Genomic DNA, 18,758 nt, shown 5'->3' with positions numbered 1-18,758 from the left:
CAAATACCAAATGCAATGATTACTTCGCTCTGATCCCCCCTCCGGGGGAGTCCCCGAGAGACTCTCTAGTTCATGCTTGGCCTCCCAGTCTGCTTTATACTTACCTGCCTCTGCCCCTGATATTGAAACTATTGCAGAAAGCCAGTCAGTTGGGGAGCAAGATGATCCTCATTGCCCCATTCTGGCCTCGTCAGACGTGGTTCCCTTACCTATGGTCTCACCTGATTCATCCGCCCTGGATGCTGGATCCCCTTCCAGATCTCATTTCACATCCCCTGGGTCTTCCGACTCCGAACCTGGCCAACCTAAAGCTGACGGCTTGGTTGCTCCAGTTCCACTCCTGATAAGGACTCCCGGAATTTCATCACCAGTCAAAGCCATCCTAGTAGCAGCTCACAAGCCCTCCACCAGAAGGGTCTATCGGAGTAAATGGAAACGTTTTTCCATCTGGGCGGAGCACCGTCATTTAGATCCTTTTACGGCGCCGGTAGCGTCGGTTCTAGATTTTCTAACTTCTCTCTTTCACCACGGGGCTAGTTCTTCCACGGTCAAGGTGCAACTTGCTGCAATTTCACACTATCATGTAGGGCAGGAGTCAGGCCCGCTTATTACTTCCAAACTGTGTAAGACCTTCCTTAAGGGTACCTTCCTTCTCAGGCCCCCGGTCAAGGAGGTGGTACCCCCATGGGATTTATCCCTAGTCTTACAGGCCTTGACTAGCCCCCCTTTCGAGCCGGCGGCCACTGTTGATCTTAAATACCTCTCTTGGAAAACGGCCTTTTTGGTGGCCATAACTTCAGCCAAGAGGGTCTCGGAACTCCAGGCTCTCTGTGTCAAACCACCATATTTGGTCTTCCACCCAGACAGAGTTCACCTCAGGATCAATCCCTCTTTTCTACCTAAGGTATTGTCGGAAGCTAACATTAATCAATCTATTAATCTTCCAGTATTCTTCCCCAACTATCAAAACAAAGGAGTGTATAAGCTGCACTCTTTAGACGTGCACAGACAAGTACGTTTTTATACTCATAGAACTGCTGGTCATAGGCAATCCGATCAGTTGTTTGTCTCCTTTGCCAAAAACAACTTCAGCAAGTCGGTTTCTAAGGTTACCCTCTCCCGATGGATATCTAGTTGTATTCTCTTAGCATATCAGAGCTCGGGAAGGCCTGCACCTCAGGTAGTCCATGCTCATTCTACGAGGGCCATTGCTACATCGGCTGCTTTCAAGGCTAGAGTTTCTCTGGATGACATTTGTTCCGCAGCCACTTGGGCTTCATCTCATACCTTTATAAACCACTACAAAGTAGATATTGTCTCCCGAGGTAGGGCATCTTTTGGCTCTGCAGTGCTCCGGAATATCCTTCCATGAAGGCCACCCAAGATTTAGGTAGCTGCAGACTCTGTCCCAAAGGCTGCTGACAAATGAAGTCCTACTTCAGATTTAGAAGTTATGTACTCACCATAACGTTCCATCTGAGTAGGTATCTTCATTTGTCTGCAACCATCCCCCCCTCCTTCTCCCTGACCAAAATGATCCTACTTGGGGTTCTTTAGATTAGTTCTCTCTGGGACACAGTATTAGCTATGCTATGGGGCAAACTTGATCTGAGGTCAGTCAGGGTTGGCAGGGGATTATGGGTAAAGGGAGGAGCTAGGAGCTCGGATCTATGCTGTGATAGAAGTTGCCGGCTAGGATCCGTATCCCAAAGGTTGCAGACAAATGAAGATACCTACTCAGATGGAACGTTATGGTGAGTACATAACTTCTAATTAGCTACCAGCACCCAAATCTGACTCAGGATGCCCAATCTGCCTATCTTGACCTCTTTGAATCTATCAAGATTAAACCCTTTACCCTGATCCTGGGTGACTTTAACTACCCAAACATAGACTGGAAGAATTACTCATGCCAGAAGACAAACGCCAAGAGATTCCTCAATTTTGTCACTGCAAATGCTTTGGTACAACTAGTTGATACCCCCACAAGAGGTGATAACATCTTGGACTTGGTATTAACCAACATGAGTAGCCACTGTAGCATCTCTGCAATATCATCCCCCCAGTAAGATTCCACCATAAAGCGTTCACTTTCAAAGTCACCATCTCCCCCGACCCCCCTCTAGCCATAGTCAAGCAAAAAAACTTCTCCAAAGCTGATTGCAGCCTCCTAAAGGGTGGTATAAACAGCTTTACAGCCCCTCCCCATCTCTGGGAACTGGCACCAGTATCCAAAACTATACCAAAGCACAAGCCATTTATATAGATGCATGGAATCAGGAATACCTGATAGGACTAAATCATACTCCGCAAGGAAAAGTAAACCTGTCTAGTGGACATCTTCAATAAATAAACACTACAACAAAAGAAAACAATTGCTGTCCAGGACCAAGAAGGAGCAAGTGCCCAATTGGAAGCATTCTCTCCTTAGCCTAAACAAGCAAATAAAAGCACTAGTGAAATCCTCCCAAGCAAACCTCGAGTCCAAATTGGCCATATCTACTAGAGACAGTCATAAGACCTTCTTCACATATGTCTTCAGTCTCAAAAGAAGCACCCAGATTTGTTCAGAACTGGTAGTCAAGGACACCACATATACAAATGCCGTAGAAATAGCAAACTTGATAGCTGACAGATTCAGCGAAAATTTCACCCCTCTATCCCCCCCATCAGTAAATCAGGATATTCCCAGTACCTGACCCTTACCCTTATATGTAGGGATCAGGTCATCACTGCTCTCTCAAAGGCAAAAAATACAGCCTCCATGGGACCTGATAATATCCCATGCTGCATCCTACATGAACTCTGCATCCTACATGAACTGAGGCAGGAACTTGCAGCACCATTAGGCGTCCTAATCAACCAAAGCCTGAGTACTTGATTTGTCCCAGCTGAGTGGAGGACAGCCACTGTCATTCCTTTACAAAAAGGTGGAGTGTCCACCGATCTGGGAAATTATAGACCCATCATCCTAACTAGCCTGATCTGCAAGGCCGTGGAACAGATTATCATGGACCTCATTAACAAGGACATTGGCAACCGCCAAACACTCAATCCCACACAGTTGGGATTCATCAAGGGGAGCTCATGTCTGCTAAATTTGGTCGACTTTTTTGAGAAAGTCACCAAAGCCATGGATGAGGGGAAGACGATGCACACCGCCTACCTTGACCTGGCCAAAACCTTCAACACTATTCCCTACTCGGGCATAATGGATAAAATCTCTCAACTAGACATTAATCCATATGTTACCATATAGGTAGCTAATTGGCTCACTGATAGAACCCACCTAATCAAATTAGGGGAAGCCACCTCAAGCAGGAGACCCGTATCAAGTGGAGTACCCCAGGGTTCACTCTTGGAGTCTCTGTTATTTGGGATATACTTTTCTGAGGTGCAGGCCAAAACCAGTGGGCTATGGCTGACCAAGTTTGCAGATGACTGCAAGCTGGGTGCTGTCATCAATTCCCCTAGTGACATGCACATCCTCCAAGAGGGTCTCAACCAAACAAATGACTGGTTCCAGAAACATGGCCTCAAGCTGAATACCAAAAAATGCATCATCATCCCCTTTGGAGAAAGTGATATCCCTAAAATTATCACATTAATAATAATGTCCTAAGCACACAATCATTTGTGAGGGATTTGGACACCCAGATTGATAGCAACCTGATTTTTGACAACCTCATAAGTAAGGGTATCTCATCCAGAGACAAGGAGGTCATAACATCTCTATATTCTTCCCTCATAAGGCCCAGTATTGAGTGCAAAACCCTGTTTGACATGTACCTCGCAAAGCACATGCAGCAGCTGGAGAAACCACAGAAGTTCCTCACCAGGAGAATCCAGGGCCTTACAAATCTACCATACACAGACAGGCTAAAAGCCCTATCCCTCTACTCAGTTTCATACAGACTTCTCAGAGTTGACCACTGTCTGGCATACAAGGTGATCTTGGACCTCACCTTGACGAGACTGCTGCATATCTGCAAGTCAAGCTCCACTCGAATAACCCACATGTGTGGCCTCAACCTGGTCTGTGGCATCAATAAGACTTGTTGGCGGGACAGATTTGTATCCCACAGACTCCCCCATCTGTGGAATAGACTCCCTCTCCACGTCAAGCAGAGTACCTCTTTACCCCTTTTTAAACACAACCTGGTTAACTGGATGGGAAATAAAAAATACATCCCTGTGATTCCAACCATGTGTCTGCTGGACAGGAGCATCAGGTGCTGATTTGTCTAAACATGGGCTAAACTCTTGGCTAGGCTTATATGGGCCTCAGGCCAATAGCCTAGTAACTTCCTATGATCCTATGATCTCAAGACACTAACTTAATATTGCATACCAGAAAATGGATGTTATTTTTCATGATTTATTATTGCAGGGACAAATTACAGAAACAGAATATTCATACCCTAAAGTAGACTATCCCTGCATACTAGGCATTTTTGGGATAGCAAAAATATATAAGGGCATTTATGACCCACCTTTACGACCTATTGTTGTTTCAAAAGGATCTAAGACCTATGAGTTTGCCAAGTTTATTGATTGTAAACCAAAATATGTATTACAGGATGTGAGTCATATTTTGAAAGATTCCTTGGACTTTCTAAGATACACAATGATTTTTATAGGAACAACTTACCTTGGTGACTGTTGATGTCATTGACTTATTTTCAGTCATACTCCACCAGTGTGGGGTTAACTGGTTCACTGATTATTCAGCTGACAAAAGAAAGTTAGACAACAACACCTTGTTAGTTCTGAGAACCTTAATGGAAATGGTTCTTGAAAGCAAGTTCATCTGGTTTGAAGAAACAATTTTAAAGCAAAAAATGGGTGTGGCAATGGGAGTGACTTGCGCTCCCATTTTTGCCAATATTGTCCTTACGTATTGGGAAGAGAATTTTGTCTTTTACTCAGAGTTTGGCAACTTGTGGTATATTATGGATGTTTTTTGGTCAGACACTGATGATAGGTTAACTGAGTTTTATAACTTTATTAAGAACGACCGACTTCTTAAAATTCACCATTAAGAAGTCTAAAGTCAGTGTTTGCTATTTGGATACAGAAGTAATAGCTGACCATCATAAAAGGGGATTTATGTCTAAATTGTACAGAAAGCCTGCTTATTCCAACACCTTGCTTTATTTTGATAGCTGGCACCCATTACACCATAAAAAGTGCACTAGTAAAAAGGCAATTAGAAAGGTTAGCTAGAATGATCTCTCCCTTCGATGATTTTTATCTTGAAGGGGAGAAGGTAAAGGTGATGTTACTAAAGAGGGGTTACCTTGGAGGCTTCTTAGATAAGATATTTATGGAAGTTTATTACAAAAGAAACAATGGTACCTATAAACCCCTCCTAGCTACTGTTTTTCCCACCTTTAAAGGGAAGAAAGTGAATTCTACAAACCCCAAAAACTTCAAAACAATCTCCTTATTACTTATAACAGTGAGGCCAAAAAAGTCAGAAACATTATTTTCTACAATTGGAAAATATTTGATATTGGGGGAATGGATATGGAAAAGTTGGGAGCAGAACTGGTTGTTATTTACAGGAGAGATAGGAATTAAAAAAAAAAATTGGAAACTATGAATTACGGTGGTAACCAAAATGCTAGAAACAGATGGATAACCAAGTGTGGGAGGTGTCCCAAATATAAGTTTATTTTTGAGGAGGAATGTACATATATTCAAGGATACAGCAGAATTTTCTGTCCAACTAGATGCACTTGTGACACAAAAATGGTTATTTATGTGGCCATGTGTCAAAATTGCCCCTAAGTTTATATAGGAAAAACAGAAAGAAGATTAAGGGAGCAGATGTATGAGCACGGGAGGGATATTAAAAATAAGAATCCATCCAAAGCCTTGTGGAAGCACATTGACAGGAATCAGTCCCATAGATTTAAGTTTTTTATTGTAGCAGTAATAGAAGAGTACAAAAGGGGAGGATCCATTAGGGTCAGGTTATAATGTAAAGTTAAAGAGTGGCAAATAAGAACAAATGCCAGTGGACCATGGGGACTCAATAACCATGTTTCTCTATCCGGTTTCCTTAAAATGAAGGCATTCCATTATTAATAACTATCTTCAAACATATTATTTTATCTAAAATGGGTCAGCCTATTCTCATTTTATTCATGTCTTTTATTTTTATTACTTTTTTGGTATGTTTATTTATAACAGGACCCATCAAAGATTTTACAAATCGATAAATGTTTAGAGGAATGTTCTTGATCTGATGTTGTTAGTTTTCATTTTATCCTTGACATATGGCATTCAGGTCCAACATTGGAACAGACTCCGCCATTACTACAGCTCTCACAGACCAAAAACTCTCGAGCTTCACCCTTACACACAATCCTGCTCTCCCAGTTACCTCAGATCTCATTTGCTGTTTTTCTAGACAGACATGTTTGCCATAGCTCTCAAGCTAAGTAAATATTTTCTAATATTTTTCTTCAGATATGTGTCTCTTTCTGTTAATATTGCTCTGTAGTTCTTATATCTTCCTCTGAAATATTCTTTGATCACTACCCCTTACTATACTGTACTCTTGTAGTTTTTTTATCTCTTTCCCCTTTACATGCACTTCGGTATACCTTGTACTTTCATAGTTGCTAGTCTTTCTCCTACTTCTACTTTACAAAAAAAAAAAAAAAAAACTTCTCTGATTGAGTGTTTGTTCTGTACAACTGTCCTCTCCCTTTGTGTGTAAGTGTGTTGCATGATTGGCTTCTTACCAGCTTGTAAAATTAAAGCCTTTTTTGCTATGGCTGAAAAACCTAAGGGTCCATCTGGCTTCAAGAAATACCAGAAGTGTGGCCATAACATTTCACTCTGATATTCGCACCTTTTGTGCATGTATTGTTTGGGTCCTTTTCATCTGCAAGAAGATTGCAGTATTTGCCATGGGTTTAGTCATAGGTCATAGGAAAAATAAATTAATCCTCAAAGGTATGATTCCTTCCACTTTGGAGAGGCCATATCTGCTCATGAATGTAGTAAAATTGATATTTCTTCACCTTCCTTATCATCCTCCTTGAAGAAGGCTAAAAGGAGATGTCTGTTGGTGCCACCATTTCCTTCAACACAGACACACAAAAAGTCTAGATCTTCAGTTCCTAAAAGTTCTTCGGATCTGAATGATACCATGTTAAAGGCTTTGGTACTGGAGAAATCATTGGCACCGACCATTTCTGCTGAACCTAAACTTTTGACACCGAAGTCCTCAGTATGCGAGCAATTTCAAACTTCTGCTCCAGAAGTATTGCTTCCTGGCTCTTCCTCAACACTGACTACATTGGCTCAGAGTATTAAAATAATAGAGCAAGAAGTTTTGCCAAGGATAACTTACACCCATCAATTGATCCTTTTGTGGATGAATTACTTGATATTTTTCTACAAAGGCTTAAATCACTGTCTCTAATGTCTGTCCATTCCACCAAAAGTCTTACAGAGATCAACACGGAGAGACTGGTGAATAAAATTTTATGGATGAGGGGATATACAAGTCTCCCTTTTGCTCTGACCTGTATGAGTTCAGGAGCCTAACCTTTCTTCACCCCTTTAACTACTCCTTCTCTGACCTCCTCCAAGATGTTAGAGTTTCCAGCTCTGAGTCATCCAGCACCAACTGTATCAGTTCCAGATATTTCTCTTCATTCAAAAACAGTTATTGCTCTGAGTTCTTCAGTTCTGTCAGATCAAGAGACCTCTCAGAGCTGTATCTGCCCTGTCAGCTCTGAGAAGCCAGGGTCAACTCCAATTTTTTCTGAGTCATCCTGCACTTTGGTGTTTTGGCATGGATCAGTTCAGCTCCCGTTTCTGTCTCAGGGGCTGTCTCATCGGAGCAGGGAGTGACCACGGTTCCAAGGCAGTCCCTCTTGGTTCCAGATTCCCCTTCTCTCTATGGGGGAACCAGCCTTTGAGGCAATGGAAAGAGCCTTGTCTACTGCAGTCAGTCAGTTGGCCTCTTCCACCTTGGAGCAAATCTCTTCCTCACGCTCAGTTATTCAACCTGTGTCTCCATTGGATCAGCGAGTGCTGAATCCTCAGGAGCCTCAGATACAGATTCTGTCATCTTCTGATACCTCACCAGACTATCCTCCTGATGAGGTTCCTCAGAAGGAAAAGTGCAAGAGGAAGCACTTAGATTCCCCAGAGGAATTGATCATAGAAGACACTGATTATAATGAAGGGAAAGTGTCCCCAAAGTCACTTCTTGATGATACCTCCTTTGGAGACATCCTAGAAATATTAAAACAGAAAGGCTATTTCAAGTCCCAAAACCCTTCCTCGGGGAGTTAGTTTACCTGCAGGCTTTTGACACTCACACCTCTACCTCTTGGGTAATTCTGCCCACTGACAAGCTCATTCAGTTGATCTCTCAGCAAGTGTAGAAGGCACCAGACACCATTGAACCCATCCCCAGCAGACCAGACAAAATTTTATTCACCCCTGAGGATAAGCAGTTCTGGGCCAAAGGATTAACTGTTGATGTTCCATTGGTCATAGCAGCCAGCACAAAGAAGGAACTACCCAAAGAAAGTTCCTCTATCCATCCACCCAACAGACAGTCTCCAGCGATGGATAGATTTGGGAAGCAGGTGTATGCTTCATGAAACTTAGCCTTAAGGTCTTTGAATTTCCTGGCATATTTTAGCAGACTTCAAATGGATCTGATCTAGGAGTTGTCAGGTACCCTGGCAGGAACTGTTAATGAGGAAGTCCAGGAAAAGTTGCTTCCCAGTTGACTACCCTGGAGTCTGTGTCCAACTTGTCCATGAGGCTCATTCCACACGCAGCCTAAGGGACATCCAGAGTGGCTGGTTCAGGCATAGCCAATAAGGAGACATGCCTAGATGCATCTATGTGGCTTTGCTAAGCTATTTAAGTCTTCATTTGTCAATGCACCCTTTGATAGATCATTCCTGTTTGGCACAAAGCTTAAAGAGACTTTATCCAGGTGTGAGAAGGATGGTAAGACACTTTCTGCTGTGGGCATACATTTTTTCATTCCCAAAGATCCTTTTCCAGGAATCAGAGGAGCAGTGGAAAGATGTGGTTCAAAAAGTCCCAAGGGCCTTTCCAGGATACATGTGGAGCCAGTTCTCCCAGAGGCAGTGGGAGGAACTACAATGGAAGACACAATCCATGAGGCAGATGTGGCCTGCAGAACCAAGGTTTCAGGGATTCCTTCCCAAGTAAGCCCTATCAACGTTCCTGAAAGGAAGCCCAATTGTCTTCCTCTGGGGGCAGTTGGGGATGTTTATCCCTGCATCAAAATGCCTGGCTACAAATAACAACAGATTCTTGGGTGCAGAGGATTATTTCTAGATGTTACACCATACCCTTTTGTCTTCATCCTCCCTTATGCAAAAAAAATCCCTGATATTTTACCTAGTCAGAGGGAACCAGCAGTTCTAGAAATTCAAAAACTGCTTGAGAAAAGAGTCATCCAATAAGTCCCACCAGACCAAAAAGAGTCTGGAACTTACTCAAGATTCTTTTTAGTGCCAAAAAAGACAAGGGACTGGAGACCAATTTTGGATCTCAGTGTGCTGAACAAATCTGTTCGGCAAACAAAATTCTGCATCGTCATGGTACAGTCTATTCTTCTGTTTTTGGAAAAGGACAACTGGATGTGCTTGATAGATCTTAAGGATGTGTATTATCACATAAAAATGGACAAGAGCTCCAGAAAGTTCCTCTGTTTCCAGCTGGGAGCCAGTCATTACCAGTTCAGGGCTCTGCCCTTTGGTCTCAACACAACCCACAAGGTGTTCACCAAATATATGGCAGTAGTAGCAGCTCATTTGAGACTACAACGATTCTGGGTGTTTCCGTACTTGGTTGACTGGCTCATTACTGCTTCAACCAGGCATTTTTTGACAGAAGCAAGGGATTATGTTCTCCAGACCTGTGCATACTTAAGAATAACTATTCTGAATCTCAAGCAGACAGTTTGGTTCCTGCAGTTCCATTAGTTGTCAAGTGACTTAACCTTTCTTCTCTGGTACATCAAATTCTCTTTACTTTTCATAAGCCTTCCACCCGTAAAATCTATACTAGCAAATGGAAGAAACTTACTTTTTGGGCTCAGGGATACTGACCCCCTTTTTTTGCATCTGTTGATAACATTTTAGATTTCTTAGTGTCTCTTTCCAGTGTAAGAGCTTCCTTGTCTAAAATTAAAATTCAACTAGCAGCTATTTCAAATTTCCATAATGGTTTTGAAGGATGTTCCTTGGCTTCTCATAAACTTTGTAAGTAATTCTTAAAAGGGACACTATGGTTGAAACTTCCTTATAAAGATCCTACTCCACCTTGGGATCTAAATCTAGTGTTGCAAACCATTGTACATTCCCCCTCAAACCATCTGCAGAATGTGATCTAAAATGTTTATTGTGGAAAACTATATTTTTGTTGGCAATAACTTCTGCCAGAAGGATTTCAGAAATACAAGCCTTATCATGTAGGCTACCGTATCTGATTTTTCACAAAGAAATAGTTTCTTTAAGGACAAATCCCTCTTTTCTGCCTAAGGTAGTGTCGGAGACTAATATCAATCAGATTATTAATTTACTAGTGTTTTTTTCCCACTTTTACAAATAAAGGTGAATACTGTTTACATTTGTTAGATGTTCACAGACAATTATGTTTTTATCTGCACAGAATGAAAAATATGACCAACTATTTGTCTCCTTTTCATGTGCAAGGTCCGGTAAACCAGTCAGCAAAATGACCTTAGCCAGATAGCTCAAGGATTGTACTTCCTTTATCTATAACAAAAAGAAAATAGACTTGCCTAGGCCTATAAAGGCACATTCTTCAAGATCTGTAGCCGCTTCAGCAGTTTTTCAGTCTAGAGCTTAAATGGATGATATATGTGCAGAAGCAACCTGGGTTTCACCCCATACCTTTATCTTCATTACAAATTGGATTTGGTCTCCAGGGCAAGAGCATCTTGTGGTTTAAAGGTGCTCAGGAATATACTTCCGTGAGTCCTCCCAAGGTCTAAGGTAGCTGGGAACTCTGCCCCATATGCCAAGGATAAAATGAAAATTGACAACATAGGATAAAGAAGTTGTGTACTTACCATAACGTTCCATCTGTTTTGCCCATTTTCATTTATCCTTGAGTCCTCTCCCTCCATCCCCTGTCCTTTGAATACCCTTTGGTGGAATGCATAATGGACATATATATAGTATAATCATTATGGCATAGCAGATATGGTTTCCATGAAGGCTTTCTTGTTTAGGATTCTATATCTTTAGACTGCAAACTCAATCTGAGGTAACTGGGAGAACAAAATTATGTAGGATTCTATATCTTTAGTCTGCAAACTCGATCTGAGGTAACTGGGAGAACAAAATGATGTGTAAGGGTGAAGCTCGAGAATTTTTGGCCTGCACAAGCTGTAGTAGCGGTGGAGTCGGTGCACAAAGTTCAGTGCAGTACAATCAGGTTATGAACTTTGGAATACAATACATGAGTCATGAGAGTTTAATGTTGTGCTATAATTCAGTATGAAAAAAAATATCCAGAAGTAACAAAAGTGCAGACCTCAGCATTTAAAATGCTAGCTCAGTTCTACTTTAAAAGGCTATAGTGATTGAATTTGTCTTATAGAAAATGAGACAGAGTTCCATTTTCTTGAGACACAGTTGGAGTGCAGTGTGTCACCAGCCATGTTTTTGAATTTAGTTATGGTAAGCAGCATTTGGTTATTGGACCTTAAGATTCTGTTTGATCCTCACTGGCACAGCTATAGAGTTGAGATCTCAGCTGAGTGACCAAACCAAGACGTACCAGCATTTGATTCACACACACACACACACACACACACACACACACACACACACACACACACACACACACACACACACACACACACACACACACACACACACACACACGTTATCAGCTACTTTAATGCCCTTAACAAAGGGTGTCCAATCTTACTGTGGAATATTAATATCAATACTAATGGTAGTTTGACCAAGAGCAAGGCTATTAGGAGTGGCCCACACAGTGTCACCAAATAAATATGCAAGTACTCTCAAAACGTAAATATCTCTAGACAGATCAGCCACAATGAAAGGTTTAAATATATGTAATAATAAATAATAAAAGAACAAGAAAATACTCAGTATGTATTCACAGTGACATCAGAGTTCAAAATCACAGGAAATATTTAAAACAACACTGAAGGACAGTCTGAAATAAATAAAGAAAAATATCTAAACTAAGCCTCACTATATTCCTGACTGCATCTAAGAGAGTTACTATAACCTAAGAACTTGCTAACAGAGCAAGGCAGATTTGTGGTGAATGGTTCCTGTTCTTGCCAGGTCCAAGACAGAATACAGAATGCTCTGTCTCACTAAGAGACTTCTCAAATTAATATCTCAAATAATACTACTGGGATAGTTTGCATAATGACATAATTTCTTGTCATCTGACTCTAGTTCCCAGATGAACCCCCCACTGCTGGAAGCTGGCAGTATTTAGCATCTACCTGTAAAAATACATAGACCTCAGATCTTTGGCAGATGCTGGAAGTCATAAAACAATTACATTCCTCCATACTTCAAGACTAATAGTTACTTCACCCTAAAGACAATACAGAAAGCTCCCTGGTACAGACATTGTGTTTCTTGCTGCATTGAAACTGAAATATGCCATCTTTAATGGCCTAGCCATAAAGTAATTAAATTTCAGTTATTTTTCTGAAGTTTGCTGGACTGAAGTTAATCCTCCAGTTTTCTCTGTTAACATATACATTTAAACAGTTAACAACAGTGCATGTACATTTCTGTTATCTCCAGTAGAGCACACTGTGGATGCATTCCAAACACAAACACTTTATAAAATACCTTTTTAACACACGTCTGTACAGACCAGTTTCATATACACGATATACAGTTCTAATATAGTTGTAACACAAGTATCTTATGCAAATCATATTGATATTCATAAATGACATATAATTATTTACAAAATTCCAGATAGCTGTGCTGGCAGTATCCCCCTTTGTCACAGTAGGTTCTAAAGTATATATTTGTTGTAACACTATTACAGTTTGAGGTTTGTGGAGTTTAGGTTGGTTAGAAGTGGACAGACATATAGAAGACTTGGGAGTAAGAAACCTGTAGCAATGCTAGCCTGGCAGCATCTCTGGAGAAGTGTTTGGCTCTGTGGAAACTATCTTGCTTTAGGTGTGCCTTTTTTATGGCTTCTGATATATGAAGGTCAAACTTCATTGGTCATCATTGGTAACTGCTAGCTTTTTACTGTGTGTCACTAATTTAATTTTAGTATTGTTATTTGAGGTTACAGAGACATTTTGTTTTTGGAGTTTAACTGTTTTGGGGTGAACAACATTTATTTTTGGTTAAGGCGAACTGGGGGCTGTCAGGCCATGTTTCCAAGGAAGAGAAGGATTGATTGGTCAGTTCTTGCAGTGTCTTTTAGCTGAGCAAATTAGTGTAGAGTCTTAAGAATATGAACTACAGAGGCATACTTCAAAGTCATTTATGAAAAGGCTGAACAGTAACGGACCTAATACTGATCTTTGTAATACACCAAGGGATATGGGGAGGAAGGAACAGTCCTTCAAAACTTCAAAAGTTCCGCTTTTCAACCTGCTGTCTGTTTATTAAATAAGTATGGAACCAGTTAAGGGCAGAGTCTGAGAGATCAAATAAGGAAAGTTTATATATGAGTTTTTGGGAGCAGATAGTATCAAAAGCCATTGATAAGTTGAGGAAGAGGATGAACACCAGGTTATCGGAGTTTCTGTGTTGATTAAATTAAGCAGAGGTGTAGTAGTACTGTGATATGGTCTGACATCATGTTGTGTTGAAGAGGAATTTGTGTTCTAGGATGAAATTAAGAAGCTGACAGTGAATACTTTTTTCCAGAATTTTTAAAGGTGACAGAATTGCAATGGGTCTAAAGCTGGAGAGGTCATTGGAAGGGCTCCCGTTATGTAGAGATATGACAAAGCATTTCTTCCCGATTTGATGAACACTTTTCTTTCATTAAGTGGTAGATTAACATAGATAATGAGAATGCCACTATACCTGCAGCAATATGTAACCAATCTGGAGGAAGGTTGTTGGAAGCCAGGATCATAAAATTCCATTTCTGAAAGAGTTTTGTTTTTATAAAGGAGGAGGAAACTGAGCTAAATGAGACAGAATGAGGAAAAGTGATCAGTTCTCTGTATTGCACTTTGGATCATCTACTGATCCAAGGGTGTTTACAAAGTGCCTGGATCCAGTGGAGGCCTACTACAGACTACATTTTTCCTTATTTAAATGACTTGTTTATCTTTGCAGGTTATACATGAGAAACAATTCAATGGCTTCTAAAAACCACTTGGACCCAATAGTCGCACCCATGATTTCCAGATCCAAATTTTAGGGCTTGTAATGAGAGAAATTATTTGGTGGACAGAGCAAATCACCCTGAATCCAGATCTGCTTTTTTCACTTTTGCCCCCATTTCAATCTATAAGAACTGATGCATCCAATTTTGCAAGTGGAGCAGTATCCAGATGGGTAAAAGTGCAAGGCCATTTGAACAAACAAGACAGGCCAAAGCATATCAGTGTTAAAGAGATGTTAGCTGTGATCCATGCTATAGAATCTCTTCATAACTTGTGGTCTTCAGGACCTTTACAGGTGATTACAGATGACACCACAGTGATGTGATATTTAAATAAAATGAGGGGCACCAGGTCTTACCCTGTGTGCAGGCTAGCTAGAATAGCTGGGGAGATCACAGTGCAGTACACTTTAACCCCTCAAGCTTCTTAATTCTGTAAGAGCAAGAAATGACAGACAAGTTGAGCAGTACCAGGATAGACCCTCATGAATATAAACTGAGTGAAGGGGGTCTTCCAAGATTTAATACAGTTGCAGAGAAAACCTCAAATAGATCTATTTACTTCCTTTCAGAACACATGACTGAACAAATTCTGCTCCAGAACATCTTGCAAACAGGCAGGGGAAACCAGATATTTTCTCATTTCCTTGAACAGAAATGTTTCTGTATGCATTCCTACCCTTTCTGCTGATATCTATGGCCATACTGAAAATACAAAAGGACTCTCCAAAAATTATTCTGGCCTAATGCTTCTACCTTCTCAAGGAATTAGTCAAGCTTCCTCACAGACTAGATCTACTCATACAAGACTGGGGAAGTTTAACACCCCCCCCCTCACCTCTTGACTTCTTAACACAAAAAATCTGGACAAAGCCTAAAATAATGGGAGGAAAGAAGTCCAAAAAAGGGACAGATTTTAAATATTGATCTTAGAAAGCTGCTAGAATAACAGGCTTTGTGTTAACATGCATTTTCTGAAGGATATGAAGTTTAAAACTCAAATGCATGTCATTATTCAATGACTTCATTTCTCAGTGACTTGCCAGAAAACCACAAATTTTATGAGGAACAGAACAAATGTATGAGGCAAAAATCTGGACATTCTGCGAAAATCTGGACAGCTGAGAGCTATGAACACCCCAAGCTCAGACAACTGCAACTAACTGCCTAGGTTATTCAATTTTCATACTTTTTAGGCACCTTGTTTCTAAGGATGTGCAGCAGATGCTAACAGAGATAAGAGAGCCTTCTACTAGGAAATCTTATGTTAGTAAGTGGAAAAGATTTGCTAATTGGTACCACACTGACAACCAAGTCCCACTCGGGGTTTCTGTAGCATTGGTTTTACACCGGTCTAAATTGCAACTATTTCTTCATCTTAGAATGTTTTGGTGTGTTCTATGTTATTATTAACATGTTTTCAAAATCATTACTGTTACTACATGATATTATTATGTTACTATTGTAAATTTTTTTTGTATTTGTATTTTGCATTTGTATTTGTATTTTATATTGTGGAGCTTTTCTCTCCAGGCCTCCACTGAAAACGGGCTCTCTGGGCCCAGTGGATTTCTCCAGTCATCAAACTGGAAATAAATAAATAATTTCTGAGAGCTGCTTCCTTATTATTCTGACCTATATTATTCTTCTGTGAAGGTTATTTTGTCTGCCATTTCAGCATATTTGCCTATGGATCCTCCCCTTTCTTCTCAAACTTTGGTGAAGTGGTTTCTGAAAAGGGTTTTACTCACAAGACCACTTTGTAAACAGGGGGCACCTACTTGTGATTCTAAGTTTGTGCTGGGAAAGTTAATACTGTAACACTGCCTCTTTTTCAACCAGCTCATCATGCTGATTGCAGTTTATGACTTGGCATCTAGGTCCAAGGAAGTCATTGTTCCACTATATTTGTCATTCATCTGACCTATCAGTGAGTACTATTCCCCCTTTGGTATGTATCTAACCAGGCATATCCAACAACTGGCATGTCCAAAGAGTTCCCCCACTAAAAGAATTCAGGGTGTAAGTGACATGTCCTATGCAGACCACCTTAAGGCCCTATCCCTGTATTCTGTCTCCTACAGGCTGTTGAGGGGAGATCGATGCCTGGCATACACAGGATTATCAGACCCCACTCTGATAGACCTCCTGCATATCAGCAAAACAAACAGCACCAGAATTACCCATTCTAAAGACATAAATCTTGCTTATGATATAAATAGGACCTGCTGAAGATACTGGTATGTATCCCAGAGACTACACCTTCTCTGAAATAGGCTCCCCATTCATGTGAAGCAGAGTTCCTCCTTAACCCAATTCAAGTGTAGCTTGGACAATTGACTGGGGTGCAGAAAATTCATCCCTGGTTTGGCACCTATGTCTTTAATGGACACAGGCAGCCTGTAAATGGTTAAGCTTCCAGGCCCCTGCTTGTAAATGTTTCACCTCCCAAGCCCCTGCTTACACTTATCAGGGGTACCAGAACTTGTCAGAGATCTGGGATGCATGGCTAGGCTTAAAAAGGTCCTTGTGGTCATTAGCCTAGTAATTGCCCTGACTTCTGTAAGAAGGGTTACCTGAGTTGCAAGCTCTTGTGGTGGGTGAACCCTATTTGGTATTCCATACAGATAAGGTGACTTTAAGAAGAAATCCCTCATTCATGTGAAAAGTGGTTTATGAGTTTACATTGAATCAAACTATCAATCTTCCGGTTTTCTTTCCTGAGCCAAAAAATCAGATGTGCATAGGCAACCCAGCTATTATCTTGACAGAACTAAGTCCTTTAGGAAAGCTGAACAGCTATGGATTTCCTATAAAGGGACAAAGAAAGAAAAAAAAGAGCAAACCGTGTTAGAACAGATTACTTCAATATGGTTGCCACTTTCTATTAACTTTTGTTATTCCTACTTTTCAGGCAGGGTCAAAGCATGTACTTTTAGAGCTTTGTCTCCCTTGATGGCATATTGGAAAGGGGTGGATTTGAGAAACATTCTAGAGGCAGCTACTTGGTCCTCTGTATATACCTTTACAAATCTCTACAAACTGTATTCCTTCTCTAGGTTCATAGCAAACTTTGCTAAGACTATTCTCCTAGGGCTCCTGAATCCTAATCCTGCCTCCTCTTTTTTAATTTCTCCAAATCTTTTCAGTTTCTAATACCATATCAGGAATGAACCCCATTCCTAAGTCAAAGTATGATTAAAGTTCATGAAATTAGTATTGTTTCACTCTTTGATGTCAGCCAAAAGTGCTCTTCACAGCACCTGCAATGTGCCCAGTTATAACTCGTTCTGCAATTCATACAGAGTTACATGTATTGGTAGCATATTTAAATAGGATTGTAGACTCTTTTTATAAGACCTGTTGCTCCTACTACTAATGGAACTATCTGGCTATCTTTCTTCCACATTGCCCTCATTTCTGCTTGTATATCCTGGGTGTGGCAATTTCAGTGAACAATGCTACTTTTGTCTTCTTTTCATGGACCACTATATCTGGTTTTCTAGCCTCTGTCTTTTGAACTGTTGGTAACGGGTGATCCTATGTGATGTAGACTTCATCATTTTCTATGATGCTTTGTGTCTCGTTTCTCATGTTCCAGTGTTTTTCAGCCACTCCAATACCATAATGTTTCCACAATCCCCAATACAACAGTCTCATCACATTATTATGCCTTTCAGTATACAGTCTTTCTGCCATTAGTATGTCACAACCAGCAACAAAGTGTGCAACTGTTTCCAATTCTGTTTTATAAAACCTACATTTATCTGTTTCACCCACATGTTTAATGGAGTATGTAAACCAGAGTGAATGTAGCCCACTATCTTGGGCCGCCAATATTAACCTTTCATCTCTTGGTTTGAATTCGCCTCTCCTTAACCATTCCTGCATTCGTTCCTGATCAACATGAGGTTCTTCCAGAAGTTTTCTATACTTGTAACTATATTTATGCTTTTTCCACATTTCTTGCCTTCTCATCTGGTCCTTCACCTTATATTCTTTCTTTTGTTTTTTTGGGACATTCAGTTGCTGCCTGATTTTTATCTACTTGTGGTTTGATTTCCATTCCTGCTTGATGCCGATATGCTTCTGCTAGTCTAAGCAGGGAAATCCTCATATTTATTCTCCTCGTGTTTCAAAACTTTCACTACATTTGGGTCTTGTGAGATCAGCAGATATGTGTGGAGTCCCACAACTGCAGATCTATATATGTAAACAATTTCATGGAGGCCCATCCCTCCTTCAGAACGGGGAATATATAATCTTGATAAGCTTCCTTCTTGTTTTCCTATCTAATCTATCCAGCACGTTTTGGGGCCAGTCAGTCAGTCCAGAACTGTAAATCAGGA

The sequence above is a fragment of the Protopterus annectens genome, chromosome 5.part0, assembly GCF_019279795.1.
Source record: "Protopterus annectens isolate FY-2018-M chromosome 5.part0, PAN1.0, whole genome shotgun sequence".
Lineage (NCBI taxonomy): Eukaryota > Metazoa > Chordata > Ceratodontiformes > Protopteridae > Protopterus > Protopterus annectens.
Note: the sequence above shows the minus strand (reverse complement) of the source record.